General features: G+C 39.2%; 1 long non-coding RNA gene across 1 annotated transcript; it reads right to left on the bottom strand.

The window, feature by feature from the left end:
- Window positions 1-2,902: 2,902 nt before the first annotated feature.
- Window positions 2,903-13,771, bottom strand: LOC115899499. Its single transcript, XR_004059196.1, has 3 exons — window positions 13,528-13,771; window positions 5,269-5,378; window positions 2,903-3,021 (listed from the first exon to the last, which is right to left on the bottom strand). It is a non-coding gene; the product is annotated as an uncharacterized LOC115899499 (long non-coding RNA).
- Window positions 13,772-13,978: the final 207 nt, after the last annotated feature.

Below are 13,978 nucleotides of genomic sequence, written 5' to 3'. Positions count from 1 at the left end.
TGTTGCCTGTGTGGGAATTGGACCTCCCACTTCATGTGGGGTTGAAAGTTCCCATAGATGGAATGCTAGAGGACAGACTAATCTGATTCAATAGACAGACCTTCCTCCTGACTGTGGACCTTAGCAAGGCACTCCACCAGAAAGGTTTTGAATTTTTTTTTTTTTTAAGATGGAGTTTCACTCTTGTTGCCCAGGCTGGATTGCAGTGGTGCGATCTCAGCTCACTGCAGCCTCCGCCTCCCGGGTTCAAGTGATTCTCCTGCCTCAGCCTTCCAAGTAGCTGGGATTACAGGCATGTGCCACCACGTCCGGCTAATTTTTGTATTTTTATATTTATTTTTTTTTAGTAGAGACAGGGTTTCATCATGTTGGCCAGGCTGGTCTTGAATTCCTGACCTCAGGTGATCCACCCGCCATACCCAGTCTGAAGTCTGATAATGCATAGGAAGGTTTCCAGATTAAAATTATTATTCTCAGAACATGTTCTACTGAGCCTCAGATTCCTTTTATATCAAATGGGAGCAATGTCAGCTCTACCCTTTACTCCACTGAGTGAGCAGAGAAAATGACATGATCTGTTATAATAAGCTTTAGAAACATTTTTCAAACAGCTTATCAAAATGTAAAATACTGTTGGTTGAAAATAAATCTTTTTCAGCACATTTGTGGGTGTCATGAGTCTTTGACTATGGAATGTATTTACGTTTAATTCCATACCATATTCCCAGCCCTATATTTTAAACTAGTAATTCTGAAGTATCCCGGCAGCTTGTAAAAGACTGTCAGGAGCTGAGAAAGGATGTGAACTTGGGCTTCATTCATGGTTAAGTTTCTAAAACATACAGGTTGGACGTGAAAGAGGCTGTCATGGCCATGACTGTATCAGGGCGATGGGCAAGTTTGGTTTGAACCATAGTTTGAGGGTATGACAAACTCCACATTCTAGATTGATGCTTCTCACACTTTAGCATTCATAAAACCACCTGGAGAGCTTGTTAAAAATACAGATTCCTGGGTCTGATGCTTGAAGACTCTGATTCAGGGGATCTGGGATGAAACCAGAGACGACATTTCTATCCTAGTCCTGGTTGATGCTGGTGCTGCTGGTCCACAGTCCATAGTTCGGGTACAGCTGTTCTAGGTGAATCCTGTGTAGGATTGCAGCTGCTAGGACAGGTCTAACCAGTCCCAGACCCTTCATCTACCAGGACAGCTGGCGAATGCCCCCGAGGAACTCTCCCATCTCAGGAACTGCCAAGCCAAACTGCCCCACTTTCCATTCATTCTGAGAGAGTGAATGGCTCCGGGAGTAATCTCACTGTCTCAGAACACTCTTGTGACCACACATAAATTTACTTTAAAATAAGCAAGGCGTGAACATATAAGAATCCACTTAACATGAAGACTGACAGATTTCAGAATAATGTCCTTGTACTACAAATACCCCCACCCCAGAATGGATTGCAGAGGGCTTAGAAAAGAAAGCCTAGACAGATATCCACATCTGTGAGTGAGACAGAGAGACAGGCTCAGTCACTCTATCCTCCTCATAGCCTTTCCCTGTTCTTTGGGAAAGGGGCAGTGAACAATGGATCTATGAAAAGAGACCTTTTGACTCTCTCTACATACTAAGCTCCTGAATCAGGCTGGTGTGCTTCAGACATAGCAACACTCTTTAAGGCGGAACATCTGGACAGGGCAAGAAAGGGATTGGCCACATGGACTGTTGGCCAGCTCCAGATGTCTCAAAGGAATAAAGACATTCCCTTGTACAACATCAGAACCATCTGAGCATGCTACAAAATGTGTTTAATTTTGAATCTGAATATAGATTAAAATGTCCATGATTTAAGTCAACAGCAGGAAGACCTGACACTGAGGGACTATGACAATAAAAATTCCTAAGGACACTGACTTGGAGGAGACATTTGCAGTAAATTACAACCATGTTAGGAACATCAGGCTCATAGTTGGTGGAGCATTTGGCTGTGGGTTGTATTAATTTAGCTAAATACTAATATGCATATCTAAGTTCATTCACTCTCCAGATCAGCACAGTATTGTAACAGCCTAATATAGCATTAGCCTAATTTGATATGCAAGTATTAACATCAAAGGGGATCCCTTTCGTGACAAGGTATTATTTCTATAGCAATTTAATATTTTATTGGTTTGAGACAATCCAGTGCCAATTTGCTTCCCTCCCCAAATACAGCCTAATAAACATGGGCTTCTTTGTTGTAGCTGTGGTTTAAGGACAGCCACAGTACGGACAGGGCATGAAGTTTTATTCCCCTGCTCCCCACATCAAACCTCTGTGTCTTCCTCACCATCAGAGGCCCATCGGCACTGTTGATGGTCTGTTTGCATACTTTTCTTTCTTGCCCAAGGGAAGTCAGATGGGATGTTTAAGATCCTCCCCAACTTCCAGATTCTAGGATTGAAAACAGAGCAATAATGTGCCTGCTGTATCCTAAGGCGGGAGATGACTTCACCTTTCCAGACTCCCTGGAATCCCCATGGAGCTGGGCTTGCATCTTATTTAAATGGAAAAGTACAGCCATGACTAAAAAGGAAAATGTCGGTCAGGGTCATGTTGGTGTCAAGGTGCTAGGAAAAAGATAAAGGTCAGCATATTTTTCTCAGAACAGAAGCCTGCTGACCTGTTCCCCCAGAGCAAGATCGCTTGCCCTCCTGCCCCCTACTGAAGCACAGTGTAGGTCTGGGACTGAGAGAGAGACCCTGCTGGCCTGGAACACAAGAGGTGTTCTAGGGCTGCCACTGCTGCCCTAGCTTCCTGTCCCACAGGGGCATGTGCCCAACCTCCTCTTTCTAGAGCCTCTGACCCTGACCTTGTTCAAGCCCTCCTTACCTCTTGCAGTAGACTTTAAATTGAATTTCCTTGTCTCCAGGGTTTCTCCTGCTAATCCAGCTTCCACCCCGCTGCACAATAATCATTTAATAGAACAGTTCTGAGTAAGACACTCCTCTGCTTCAAAGATTTCCATAGGTCCCCATTGCCTAGAGCGTAAAATTCAAATTCTTGTAGTTCTTAAGGTTCTGGCTATGTTTGCAGCTCCCTCTTCCACCTTCGTCGTCCCTCCAAGACTTCACTCTTTTCTTCTGCTGCTTCAGCAAATTCAGGACTCCAAATGTACCATGACCTTCTCCATCTCAGGGCCTTTGCTCATCTGGGTTCCTGCTGCTCCTTCCCTTATGCCTTTTGGACCACTATTCAACCTTTAAAGCCAAGTTCTGATTCCCTCCTTTCCAGAACATTTTCCCCATGCCACCTTAGTCCATTTTTGTTACTATAACACGAAATGTAAGACTGTATAATCTCTAAAGAAAAGAGGCTTATTTCATTCATGGTTCTGGAGGTTGGGAAGTCCAAGATCTGGCAGCCCATCTGGTGAGGGCCTCAAGCTGCTTCAACTCATGGCAGAAAGCAGAAGAAAGGAGAAGCTCTGTCTTTCATGAGAACAAATCAATTCCCAGGAAAACTAACCCAGCCTCTCAAGAAATCCATCTTAAAAACCTAATCACTGGCTGGGCTTGGTGGTTCATGCCTGTAATTCCAGTACTTTGGGAGGTCGAGGTGGGCGGATCATGAGGTCAAGAGATTGAGAACATCCTGGCCAACATGGTGAAACCCTGTCTCTACTAAAAATACAAAAATTAGCCAGGTGTGGTGGCATGCACCTGCAGTCCCAGCTATTTGGGAGGCTGAGGCCAGAGAATCGCTTGAACCCGGGAGGCAGAGGCTGCAGTGAGCTGAGATCACACCACTGCACTCCAGCCTGGAGACAGAGACTCTGTCTCAAAAAAACAAATAAAACAAAAAACAAAAACCAAACCAAAACAAAAAAAACCTAATCACCTCTTAAAGGTACCACCTCCCAACAGCACTACATGGGCCATTAAATTTCAACATGAGTTTTGGCAGGGACAAACCACATCCAAACCTACTTAGAATTAGTCACTTTTGGACCCCTGTATTTGGTCTTCTAGTCTATTTAGTTATGTGCCTTATTGGCCTCCGCAGTAGACTCAGCAGTCTTAAAGAAAGGGCTTGGTCACTAATTTTCTATAATCTGCCATCTTTGATATCCTTATATCTTTGAAAAAGTATCTATTATTTCTAGATGAAAATTCTGTCTATGTAGACTCATAGGACGTGTGAGTCAGAGGGATGTTATCAACTATTGGTGAGGGCAAGTCATTGCATCCGGGCCTATATCCCGCTCTGTAGCTAAGTCAGACAGTGATCATCAATCATGGTGCTCTTTCCAATGACCCCAGATGCAACTTTCTGATCCTTCCCACCCAGTGCTCCTAGCAGCAACCATTAATCAATCAGAGTTGATATTTACTTGCCATCCCCTATCTAGTTTCTTAGCCCTTATTTTCCAATTTCCTTCCTCTTCTCCTTTATAGCTGGTATTGCACAGAAGTCTTACTGGAAGCCCTAAAGGAAATTCATGCTGTAAAAGTTGAAATTTTCTATTCTTTTAAAAGCCTCCAGCAATGAGGTAGGTCAGAGTTTGGGCAGAAATCTGAGATGCTCTTCTCTTGGGAAGATTCGCCCGGCTCTCCTTTAACTCAAAGGAAACTCAGTGCAAAGTCTAGTTCAGCCAATTAGCTACACTGGTTGGTTAAAGCTAAAAGAAGACGATCAGGGTTCATGTTTAACTTTATAATATTGATCTAGAACCCATAAATGCCACCTCAGTTGTTCAACATTGAAGAATAGGCAACAGAGTTTTCTCCTTTGAAATGAAACTACTATATTTCTAATAAAGAAAGGAGCCACATTTAGGCGAATTTTACAAAAACGTTTCTTATCTTTTTCAACAAGTCTCTCTCCATTGGAGGAAAAGCCTGGTGATATTAAAGAACCCACTGACACCTCCACAGGTGTGTTCACCCACCTAAGGCAGGGCCACCAACAGGACTGGATACACTCATTGGCCTGTGGCCTCTGAAATTCATCCTGATGCCAAACTCTTTTTAGGCAACATGACAAGATCAAGGCCAAAAACAGACATTCCCCTCAAGTAGGGGTTTTAATTACTTCCTGTGGTACCAGAATAGAAAATTGTAGAGAATTCTTTCCCTTTACTTCAGTAAACTCGGCAACAATGAATTCAAACTAAAGGAAATCACATTTTGACTGTACTCGGTGGATAAACTTCCACATTTATATTTACTGACACCCATTCAGAGCCAGATGTGGTTGTCTATCCTGGAGTTATAGCAGTGATTTACCTTGGAGAAAGCCTGGTCCATGGAGAACTTCCATCCACTATACAAATGCATGCTGCAAATGACATTCACCTTCACAATTTCCAGAAAAGGACAAAGAAGTACAACTTATGCTGTGCAAGCAAACAAAACAATAACACTGGTCACAACTGGTCAAACATTATTTCCCATTGATGTGACTATTGGACTTCCTCTACATGTGCCCCAGCTTAGCTCCTCCCCTTGTCCCTTCCCTTGATAACTCCTGTCCACCTGTAAGAGTTCCTGCACTTACTGCCATGTTCGAGTGTCCCCCTCTGTTACCTTCTGCCTCCCAAACTTGATGAGTGAGCCCTCTCCATCTCTGTACTGCCCTCTTATTTTCAAACTCCCCTGCAACACTGATAATGCCTAGGAAGATTTCCAGATTAAAATTATTATTGTCAGAACATGTTATTCTGGGCCTCATATTCCTTTTCTATCAAATGTCCTTCAAACTGTACCTGTCCTATTGATTATTGTTACTTCTCTCACCAATATATTGCTGGAGCATTACAATTGTTGAAGAAATGCTTATTGAGGGAATGTGTTTAATGAAGCTGTTAATATTTAGAGAAACCTTTCTTTAAAATAAGAAAAATGGCTGAGTTGAAAATCACTGAACTATCACTCAATTCCATTTTCCTGTTAAAGATGGACAGACAGCACAACACACACACACACACACACACACACACACACACACACACACACACAACATAGAAATAGTTCTTTCCATGAAGTTTCTTTAGAACTTTACTGTATGAATCTCATTCTATTGACTGTGGTCAGAATTATGTTTTCATCTTATGCAATTTATCTAGTCTTCTGTACCAGGCTGTGTATTCTTCATGGGCGAGGACTGGGTATTTCATTTCACCCACAGCACCCTCTAAGTAGAATTACCATGTGTCTTCTTGCTACAGAGTTCTCTCTCTTTTCTCTCTCTCTCTCTCTGGATCTCATTTAAAACACACACACACACACAACAAATAAAACGTGAGCTTTCCATACTTTGGCTGGGTTAGTTGACTATGTGGTGCCAAGGAAATGGCTTGGTGGTTTTTTTAGTTTTGTTTGTCCTTTGTTCTCTGAATTTAGCATCATGCAAAGACAGAGTATAGCCTAAAGGTGTATTTAAAATGTCGTCCTGTTTCTAAGCTTACTCAGACAGGCAACAGAAAATGGAATTCTTGATAATTAATGCCCTTACAGAAATTCAGCACAGGCTAGCAACTGTAAACAATAAGTTATTAGTCAGGGGAGGTGCTTGCAACATGAGCACGGAAATTCCCATGGATCTTCATAGGACAGACATGAAAGGGAAGATTCAAGATGCTCTGGATAATTTCATTACTGTGTTTGCTTGATCATTTTATACTTAAGTATACTGTTCATTACCATCATCTCAACCTCTTTTGCTATCTTAAATTCCTCTTAATTCATTTATAAAACAAAATTAGAACGTTTGCAACCTATAAAATAAGTCCACATCTTTGTTTAATTATAGATGCTATATACACTATTTTAGCATTACTGAAGGTATGTAAAGAAGGAATAAAAGAAGATTATTATTCTGTTAAATTGCCAGCTAAAAACAAACAACAATTTTTTAAATGTGCATTTATATCATGGCAAGAGACTGTGTTTAAAATCCCCAAACTCCTGAAGCTGTTTGAGAATTATGCCAATGCACTGCAGAAAAAAAAAAAAAAAAAAAAAAAAAGACAAAACTGGTTGAACATAAGACATGAGTAGTTGAAATATGGTTTAATTTTTTTCCTTCTGATTCTTTTTCCCTCCTTTGGAAACTGATAAAATATTTTGTATTTTTTTAAAAATCGACCTCATTTTTAGTTTATTTTCTAAAAGTGGAGATGTCTTTACATGTGTTCAAAAGTATGTCTGTCAAACCTTTGGAGGACTTCTCAGAATGAAGAAATCTACAATGCATATCTTACCAAATTGTTTGGGGATTTTCCACTTTTATGTGTTTGGGCATTTTTCCCTCTTAAACATCAAAACCTAATAATCGTGGCAGAAGGTTAAATATTTTCCATACTTTGTTTTTGAAATTTGTTCCTTTCAAAGAACGAACATATGGGGGAAAGAAATCTACACACCCAATCTATTATGATGGCTACCTCTGGGGTTAGGGAGTAGAACCACAAAGTGGGGGCAATGAGGGGGCTCTCACTTCTTTCACCATTTTATTTACAATGAAAATGTATCCATGTGCCACTTGTACAATGTTCATAGTTACTTAAAGAAAAAAATCATATTTAGAGAAGAAAAATATCGATTTGAGTAACTATAAATGTTTTATGGTATCCCAAGTGTGAAGATTACACATAGGATTGCAAAAAGGAAGAAATAGGGAGGAATTCCTGTTTGCTTGGCTGGTAGCATCCACTCTTTAAAGCATTTCTGTACAGAAAGAGAAATAAAAGAATTGGTACTTTGATTAGTTACATCAAGATTACGTTGAATTCATTTTCTCTAAAGCCAGTTTGCTTTAACTTAATATCCCTTAAAAAAATCCATGCCCTCATGACATCATCAGTTCATGCATTATTTCTTGGGGCATTAAAATAGAAACTTAAAGTTTACGTGTAACAACCGAATTCAATAGAGTACCTTATTTAAATTTCCAAATCTCTTAGGGGCTAGGAATGAAATATAATGCTAATCTAATTTAGTAATTTGTTCTCTTTTCACCAAAATGCACAATCACTGCTTGTGAAAGTCTCAATCCCATCCCCATCCCCAACTTTCTTTTTCCATAAGGCTGGGATGGAATTGTAGGCTGATTTGGAGCACAAAGTCCAGTTGCATCCCAGACCCCGGTCTCTAAACATCCAGTGCCACGGGATGTTTCATGACCACAGCATGTCCATCATGTTACTCTCCAAATGCAGGGATGAGGGTTGAATGGAGTGGAGCTTTTTAGTCTTCAAGGATTTAAAACTATGTACACACAATGCAAGCAGCTGGCAGGAGTCCTTTGTAAGAGTGTGTGTGTGTGTGTGTGTGTGTGTGTGTGTGTGTGTGTGTGTGTGTGTTGGAGAAAGAGTTGGATCAAATGAGTGGTTTCCTGTTCAGAGCAGGACATAAGTTTCCTTCCATGAAAGGAGATATAATTAATTCCACTTCCATCAGCACATCAAGAGGATGATGGGTAACTCAGCTCCTACCAGCCCTGGCTGCAAGGGAGATGTAGCCCAAGGGAAGTGACCCTTTATTAGGCCTGGGCTGGTCTCTGGCTTGTCAGGGAAAGCACACACCTCCACACTCCCAGACCCCTCCAGGTCCCCCTGGAGACTGTCAAGTGTTTGAGTTCTGTCCTTTTTCCACTCTTGGGAGAACAACAATGTGTCTCCAGGTCCTGCAGTCTGGGTTTGATTAAATAATTATAAACTCCCAGCAGCAGGTCTATCATTTATGTCCTGAAACATGCCAGCATGTGTCTTTTGTGGCCATGCCAGCCAATCATAAAGCCACTCTCCTTATTGTCACTGAGAACACAGTGGTTCAATGTTTGTGCTTGTTCCTGGATTTTGGCTATAGAATGTTGCCCAGCAGTTTGCTGTTGGTGCCAACATCACTACAGAACTTCATAATAAATCCTTTCTATATTTATTCAGTCCACTGGTCTGACACTGAAATTGCCTTTTATGAGCATATGATCAGAGGCTTCCATTTTCCACTTCTAACTCTGGGCGATTATATATTCTAACAGAAAAGACCTCAAGGCCTGTTGTCCATACATGCAACATGGCATGGGGACTGCCGACTGGCTGGGGGAAGGTAGGAGATTGGAAGTGAGTGAGAGATTGACCTTTTACCCCAGGCAAAGGAAGCACAGAGGTGGTCTCTTTAATCCGTTTGGTTAGAATGTTTAAAATTTTCCACTTCCTCCACAACTAAAGCCCAAAATAAAGTTGCCAAAGCAAGGCAGTAATATTTCATAGTAACATGCCATCTCCCACAAAAGGGCAAGGGGAGAAGGAGGAGATAGGAATACCCTTTAATTGAGTTCAAGGAACTTTTAAAGAAATGTTTTTCATTCTTGCCTTAATTGAGTCACAAGTGATCTCTAAATGGCTCCAATGTTAAGTATATCATATCAACTAAAACTAGGAAAGCGACTGAAATACCTGAATGGGAAGCCTTTTTCTATTTTTTGCGTACATGAAAAATCTCACAATAATTCAAATGGCCAGAATGACCTTCTGCTAATGACAATTTAAGAAGAGGTCTCTAGAAATTATGATGTATAAAAATTTAGCAATGAAACACAGCTATGTTTCGGAAAGAGAAAGATGTGTTCTCTTTTCTTTGGCATAGTTCTGTCCAGGTTCAGAAAAATATGAGTATACATGGCCTATGTACATTTTCATTTTTGAAAAATGATCAAAACCACTCATTTATTGAAGGGAATACAATACGCAAAACGAGGTAACAAAGCTTAGTGAAAATAAGCTGCGTAAACTGGAGGAAGAGTACTAGAATAACAAAATAAAACCCAGCAGTCGCTCATTTTTCATTACTATCTTTTGTTTGTGTTTACATTTCCTGAAATGCCGTGGCATCATATCAGTCTGCAGATGAAATGTGAATCTCAAAAGAAGAGTTACTTTATACAAAGGTGGAATCAGTTGAAGGTTGCGTGTTTTGTTTTTACTGCATCCTTCAAAAGGATCATTAAAATGTTTCCACTCAATGCAGAAAACAATAATTATCATTACAGCAAAGGCTTCAGATATTACATTTCATTTTTAAGAAAATGGATTTTAGAATAAATATTAATTAAATATATTTAAAATGTATACAGTTTGACATTATTTTTCAAAATAAAAATATCATATATTTTTAAAAACTGTAAGTTGAGTTTTTGTTGCTTTGTTTTTAAGATTTGAGAACTAACTTCTTTCAGTATTATAATTCCTGGTGACATCACATTTGCTCCAACAGTATTCAAATTGTACATGTATTTTTGAAAATGAAGCCAGTTATTGTTTTAAATAAACATATATTCAAATAAATTATTTTCAAATGTATCAACTTAAAGCTATACTACTATTCTAGTGAGACTAACTTAAGTTGGAGAAAAGTTATTAATAAAGACATTTCAGCATGAAATATGTAGTAATATACTGTGCCTACACATTTCTTTGGGTGACTATTACTGGGGAAAATAGTTAGAAAAAAGAAAAAGTTTAAAATAGACCAAGTAGTCAAGAAGATAGACAGAGAAATACAGTTTTGCCCTCCTTTAGCTTTATCTAGGAACTACTTATGCTTGTAAACATGAGAAAGACGAAGAATTCTTAGACTAAATGTTTCAAATGTAGAACTTTTTAGACATTTGTGAGAAAAACTGGTTTCTTAAAAAAAGGGTGCTTTTAACAAATACTGCTTAAACAGAAATGCAGCCGTGTATAGGATTGTTTTTAGTTAAAAATTTTCAACGTGCCAACCAAAAAGCGATGTAATCGGTAACTCACCACTAGGGGGCCTTCCTATTGGTTCCTTCTTATAAGGACAGTAATTAATAAACAAACTGCAAAGATGTACTCCAATATTTTCTATCATACACATAGAAATAGCTGATTAGGAAGCGACAAGAGTCTAGTTATCCTGTCATTTGGTTATTTAGATAGTATAAAACCACTGATCAATTTTTTGCTTCTTCACTAAAACAGACTTTAAAAAAAATCAACTGCTATTATTTTGGGGTTTTAGTTCAATAATGGTTGTTTTATCTGCTTCTCATAATCTTCTTTTGTTTTATTGATTTTCCCCAGAGATGAAAATAAGGAACTTAATTTAATCCAACCAGTACATTGATTCAGTCTGTTTACTCAGATTAACCTAAACAGATATGCCAGCTTGTCAGAGCCTGTGTTCGTCATCTCTTTTGACAGCTCTCCAAACTGTGGTCATGTTGAGAGCCAGTGGCGCCATGGTGTGGTCTTCAATCAGCAAACCTTCGTTGAGCATTTACTATATACCGGATGCTGTGCTTGGCGCTGGGCTACAGGTGGAAACCAAGTTGGTGTCATGGTCCTCACAGACACAGCAAGGAACAAGGTGAGAAAGGAAAGGGGTTTTGAGGAGATTCCATTTGGACAGAATCCTGAATGGTACCAGGGAGAAAGCCATGGGAGTGTGATAGTCCAGAAGGGGGGATTTGGGATTTATTATTAGGAGGTCTGGGGTCAGGTCCTGTCTCCTTTACTCAACAGCTGATTATGAACCTGGACACTTTGTGTCCAAGTGACACTTCATGGGCACTCTCTGACTTTGCTGTCTCACCAAGAATGTTAACAGTTCTGGCTCTATTCCCTGCAACTGTGTCTGCACCTCCTCCCTCACCAGATTTTGGGAGGATCAAATGAAGTGAGTGATTTGAGATTACAAATGATTTTTATTGAGTGAATTTTCAACTAGAGAACTTTGATAAACAGGATGCCTTCTTGTCTCCAAGTTTTAAAATATTTGATAATCAATAACACGAAAAATGTTCCAATACATTAAGTTAAAATTGTTTCTGAAAAATATCATTTTTATTGTGAATACATACATGCATAAGAGGGTTAGCAAAAACATAATCCAAAATAATTATTTCTGGTTAAATTATGAATACTTTCATTTTTTCCTCTTTGCTTTTTGTACTTTCTGATTTTCTGCAGTGGCCATGAAATGTTTCACAATAAAATAATATTATACTAATTAAACAAAATCATAAAGAAAAAAGATATTGATAGAGTGGGTGGAAAAATTCCAGTTTCAACCAAGACAAAATTTCTCTTTGTAGATGTTTTGTTAAGTATTCATGGGGAGAGATTTTCATCAAAATCTTTTGACAATTTTCAAATCCCCACAAAAACCATTAACATCAAATTTTTTAACACTTAAGTTGAATTTTCCTTTTATAGTCTAAATCTCTTTCACCTGCTTATTAAATTCCAAAAAGGAAATGTATTTCAAAAATGAAAATTATTTTTCAATATAAATACACATCTATGTTAACTTCTGTTTAAACGTGTTCCTTTAAGATTTGTTTTTAAAATAAGTGACTCCTTCAAATGCCACTACTTTTGCATTTGCTGTGCATTAGGGTGACTTCTGCTAATTTATACCACCTTTCAGAGTACATTAGAACAAGATGCATTTGAAAAATGCCCCAACATTATCCTTTCCACGGCACTCTGATTTTATGCATTTCCACCTTGCTTTCATAAACTGTGTAACATTGACCTATCTACTTATTTTTTCTGAATTCTCTTAGTGATAAGAAATTTGTTATACCTCCTTTTTTCGTTTTGCTTACTTTTAGGAACACAAGTCCTGAATTAATAAATTTTGGTTGTTAAAAACACAAAGGCCAGATGAAGTTCAAAGTCCGTCCTCTCCTAGAGGCTGCCGTCAGTGCGTTGGATAGCATTCCTGTTGTTGCTGCTTTTCTAATACATCTGCATCCAGAGATACAGACCTAAGGAACAAATAGTTTGGCGTTGCTTCTCTTTTAAACAACATAATCCAAATCATATGATGAAAGTATCATTCCATACTTTCTTTTCCTCAAGAGCTCTTAGAGATCTATCTGCATCAGGATGCATAGATCTACGTCGTTTAAAAGTAATCTATTTCAAAGATGTATCCTCAGCCCTCTTTGGATGCTTAAGGTTTGTAAGGAACTTAACTATTAAGTGATCCAAATGTGTGATTTCAAGTCAGATCAGAATATGCTAGACCCCTACTTTAAGCCTAGCACTGTGGATCCTGAGAGGAATGAGATTATTACCCCTGCTCTGAAAGAGAATGTCAGATATTTCTTGAAAGGGGGAAGGAGGTAATAAATTCAAGGACTATTAACTCTTCTGCTGTATCACACATTTAATGTTTTAGAAATAAGCTGTTCCACTTTAAGAACAAAATAATTTAAACTCTAGAACCAAGATCTAGAAGCTGGAAGGAACCTCGGGAAGTCATCTCTTTGTCTGTCTTCTACCTTTAGACATTTAACTCAGGATGCAAAATTGAGTTGCAGGGAAAATGAACACTCAATTGAAACTGCGTACATGCCCAGAAAGAATCTAATGCTGCCTCAGAATCTGTTATTCTGATGTAGCTATTTCATTCCTCGGTGTGTGTTTGGTATCTTGAATTTTCTTTATTATTTAACTAAGGAGTTGTCGCCTCATGTTTTCAAATAAAAGGCTTGATCAGTTTACTAACCTGTAACAGGGAGGTGGACAGTGAGTTTGTGGAAATATCTGTTAAGAGGTAGAAGCTTTTTCATTGAGGAGCCAGGCAGGGCAGATGTTTGCACAGTTCTGAGACCGGCCTTATCAGTGATGCTGCTAAATACTGCCACAGTTTTAGGGATGGTGAAGAGGAACCCCCACTCATTCCTTTGTACCCATCTTCCCTTCATACAGGTGCTCACATTTCTCTGAACTCTATGCTTGAGTTTCTAAGATTGCCAAAAAGGGTCGAACTGTGGGGGTATGTTTGGTGTTCTACACTGGTTTGGTAGGAATGGGATAGGATACACGTAGGATTCCAGCTGAGGCAGAAGATGCAGAGCAGAACTAAACTCTCCCAGACATTGAAAACCAGCCTGTAAGAAGCAGGCAGTCTTCTCTGTGCAGTTACAGCTCTACCGGCCCTAGGTCCCAGCAGACAG

The sequence above is a fragment of the Rhinopithecus roxellana genome, chromosome 1, assembly GCF_007565055.1.
Source record: "Rhinopithecus roxellana isolate Shanxi Qingling chromosome 1, ASM756505v1, whole genome shotgun sequence".
NCBI classification, from domain to species: domain Eukaryota; kingdom Metazoa; phylum Chordata; class Mammalia; order Primates; family Cercopithecidae; genus Rhinopithecus; species Rhinopithecus roxellana.
This window is presented reverse-complemented; position numbering and strand designations above follow the sequence as displayed.